This window comes from Bufo bufo, chromosome 2 (assembly GCF_905171765.1).
Source record: "Bufo bufo chromosome 2, aBufBuf1.1, whole genome shotgun sequence".
Lineage (NCBI taxonomy): Eukaryota > Metazoa > Chordata > Amphibia > Anura > Bufonidae > Bufo > Bufo bufo.
In genome coordinates, this window is record NC_053390.1 from 760,462,573 (window position 1) to 760,466,767 (window position 4,195).

The window sequence follows — 4,195 nt, forward strand, 5'->3', positions numbered from 1 at the left end:
TATTTGTGTCCTAAATGTGACAGTCACCTATGCTCGTGTAATCAAAGATGACCAGTATATGAGCACACGGTTTATTTAAACCGCAGTAAACGAATGGCCGTATTTGTGGCCTAAATGTTACTGTATTCTATGTACGTTAAATTCAAAATGAGCATTATATGAACACACAATTTATTTCAACCGCAGTAAACAAATGGCCGTATTTGTGGCCTAAATGTGACTGTCACCTATGCACGTGTAATCAAAGATGACCAGTATATGAACACACGGTTTATTTCAACCGCAGTAAACTAATGGCCATATTTGTGGCCTAAATGTTACTGTCACCTATGTACGTGTAATCAAAGATGACCAGTATATGAACACACGTTTTTTTTAAACCACAGTAAACGAATGGCCGTATTTGTGGCCTAAATGTGACTGTATTCTATGTATGCTAAATTTTAAATGAGCAGTATATGAACACACGGTTTATTTCAACCGCAGTAAACTAATGGCCGTATTTGTGGCCTAAATGTGACTGTATTCTATGTACCTTAAATTCAAAATGAGCAGTATATGAACACACAGTTTATTTTAACCGCACTAAACGAATGGCCGTATTTGTGTCCAAAATGGGACTGCATTCTATGTACGCTTAATTTAAAATGAGCAGTATATGAACACACGGTTTATTTCAACCGCAGTAAACGAATGGCCGTATTTGTGGCCAAAATGTGACTGTATTCTATGTACTTTAAATCCAAAATGAGCAGTATATGAACACACGGTTTATTTCAACTGCAGTAAACGAATGGCCATATTTGTGGCCTAAATGTGACTGTATTCTATGTACGTTAAATTCAAAATGAGCAGTATATGAACACACGGTTTATTTAAACCGCAGTAACCTAATGGCCGTATTTGTGTCCTAAATGTGACAGTCACTTATGCACGTGTAATCAAAGATGACCAGTATATGAAAAAAAATAAAAAATTTAAACACAGTCAGCAAAAAAGCTGTATTTCTGGACTAGCAGACATGCAGATAGATACTGTTGGTGCACTATATGAAATTTTTTTTTTTTAAGCACAGTCAGCAAAAAAGCTGTATTTCTGGACTAGCAGACATGCAGATAGATAGTGCTGCACCAGCATGTCTGCATAAAATGGCTGCCGATTAGGTATTAATAGTGACAAACTGAAGTAAAAAGAAAATGCTTTTTTTAACAGAAGTTGGCTCAGTGCAGGCTTAAAAAAACTGTGCACTGCACCCACAAAACACATTGGATTGAGATCACTGAGTTATAAAGCAGTTCTTCTTAGTATTTATCCCTGATCTGTCCCTGACAGCAGCAGCATCATCCTCTCCCTACACTAAGAATAGCAGAGTGAAGTGCAGCGCTACGTGACTCAGCCTTATATTGAGGCTGGGTCACATGCTGCAGTTGCCCAATTACAGCCATGCCAATAGTAGGCATGGCTGTGATGGCTTCTAAGGGCACACAGTTAAACGCTTGTTGATTGGCTGTTTTGCAGCCTTTCAAAAAGCGCCATAAAATTTTTGTGTTCAACAATGAGACCAACAATGCCTGCCCCTTTCAATCTAGTGTAGCAGGGCGTGACCAGAGGTGGGAGAACGGAGCCTCTAGGAGCAGGGGCAACGCCCCCCTGCTCCTAGAGGCTAATTAGCATATTATAAAAGTTTGTTTTTCTCAATAACGTCGGCAGGCAGTGTGATGGCACTAATATAGTTATGTTCAGCTGACATTAGCACATCGCTAATGTCAGCCAGCTTAATACCCATTTTTCAGGTGACAGAAACCCTTTAAAACAGGCATCTCATGAGTGGTGAAAGGTCCTCTTTAATACCCCTTTAGCTGGCGGTGGATGCAATACATTTATGTAGAGGCTCCGGCATCGACATTAATTCGACGTATCCACTGCCTGTCTAAATCTATGACAGCTTCCTTGCTGGTGTAGATTTAGACCATTTTCTATGTCCAAAACAGGCATAGAAAATGCTTAATGAGACGGGTCTGCCGGACTGCCCCTTCCCCACTCATGCCACGCCTCCCTTTTTTAGACCTGGCGTGTGCGGGGAAAAGTCGCAGATTACAACACAAATAACTTTGTGCCGCAATTTGCGGCAGATATACTCCAGAAATTGGGGTATATCTGTTTGTAAATGACCCCCTAATTGCATTAACGATTTAAAAATTCCAGCCCTTTTTCCATATTCCTTCTGTTTTCACATGCTTAAAACTGATTTGACAAACATAATTATAAAGACAAGGATCATTTTTATTACTTGGCTGCAAATACTTTACAGATAATGAGTGCCTGAAGTCAGGAACCCATGGACATCACCAAATGCTGAGTTTCTTTCCTTGACGTGCTTTGCCAAGCGTTAAAGTGAATCTGTCACCGGTGACTTCCCTATCCAACTGTTCTCATATACACATTAGCTGAGATTCACCTGATTAAAACAGTTTTTCTTTTATTGATCCGAGGCTCCGTTCCCGAGTTATGATATATTTTCTTAATATGTAAATTAGGCCTTTGGTGCAATGAGGCATCATCATTGCTCTGATTGCACAAAAGATCCACTCATTTCTGTGGCCAGCCCACAGGTCCAGATCAGTCAGTAAGCTCCCAGTGTGATGCATGATGGCAGAAGAACAGGGCTGGGACAAGGTAGTTTTGTTCCTTAGCTAGATTAGGCAAATGGTGCCCCCTTTGTAGAATTTAACAAAAACTACCTTAATTGCTAATAAAAATACATGAATTTTTTTTTTGTCAAAGTGCAGACACAGAATAATAAAATATGTAATCCAGTCACTCACACATATTTATCTGACTGGAGGAATTCACTTTTTTTTCTCCATTTGCCCCAGACCACCATGAAAAGTTCTCCCAAGGACTGTAGAGTCACTTTGGCTAGTGGGGGATAATAGGTAGTAATCACACCTGGGCCTGTGGGCCCAAAGACCTCCCTGCCATGTAAGAAGACACCAGTATTATAAATGATACATAGTTTCTTGGACACCTGTTACAGATAATGGGGGGCAAAATCCAGGGCAAATTTTGCTGCTACAGAACTTCATAATGCACAGCTGCTGCAGAACATCATAATACACACCTCAGATGTTGCAGAACATGGCAATATATACCTCAGCTGCTGCAGAACATGATAATACACACCTCAGCGTTAAAGAACATCATAATACACACCTCAGATGCTGCAGAACATCATAATACGCACTTCAGCTGCTCCAAAACATGATAATACACACCTAAGATGCAATAGAACCATATATTACACACCTCATCTTCTGAGAAACATAATAACACACACCTCAGCTGCTGTAGAACATCATAATACACAATTCAACTGCTGCATTGATGCAGGCTCCTGGTAGCTTTCCAAGGACAGCGCTGTACATTGTTTAGTGGCAGTGCTTGGTATTGCAGCTCAGCCTGTTGACTTGAAAGGGGCTGAGCTGCAACTAGGCCATGTGACTGATGTAAAGTGATATTACTGGCCTAGGAAGAGGCTGCAGTTCCCAAGGCCTCTTTTAACAGCTGAACAGTGTTTTGTGTTGCATCCCTGCAGATCTGATACTGATCAACTATCCTGAGGATAAGTTGTAAATATCTTTTCCTGGATAACTCTTTAAAGCGTACCTGAGTTAAAAAAAAAAAAAAAGGTTTGCATAATGGCTGTGCTTCTTTCAGCCAGATTATTCCCATATTGTTTAGTTGCACAGCTAGATGCATTTCTCTCACAAGCAGTGGGTGTCTCACTTCTATTGATTATGCCAGAACTGTGTGCAGTGACCCCACTTCCCTTAATTCCCTCTATGTTTGTTTTCTTCTAGGGAGCTCAGAAAGCTGATAAGGAGGGATAAAACACAGTTACAGAAAAGCATGAGGCTCATGTGATATTTAGAAGTAGTGTATAAGCAGTTGTTTTATCACGCTCAGGATCTCAGCTAGCTCAAACTCCACCATTGCCTGTGAGCTGTCTTCTGAGTCTCTGCTACTAAGAACAGATCTTGCCTGACAACAGGCAGTGGACTGAAACTTAGGTAGAAGTGAGACCCCTAGTGGCCATGACTAGAGATGAGCAAATTTTGAAAAAATTTGATTCGGCTGGTTAGCCAAATTTTTCAGATAAATTCTATTTGATCCAAATTTATTTGCGGCAAATTGC

At 40.5% G+C, this 4,195-nt stretch overlaps 1 long non-coding RNA gene across 1 annotated transcript; it reads right to left on the bottom strand.

Moving 5' to 3' along the window:
* Window positions 1-3,108: 3,108 nt before the first annotated feature.
* On the bottom strand, window positions 3,109-3,381 carry LOC120991794. The gene is made up of 3 exons (XR_005776813.1): window positions 3,338-3,381; window positions 3,153-3,275; window positions 3,109-3,121 (listed from the first exon to the last, which is right to left on the bottom strand). It is a non-coding gene; the product is annotated as an uncharacterized LOC120991794 (long non-coding RNA).
* Window positions 3,382-4,195: the final 814 nt, after the last annotated feature.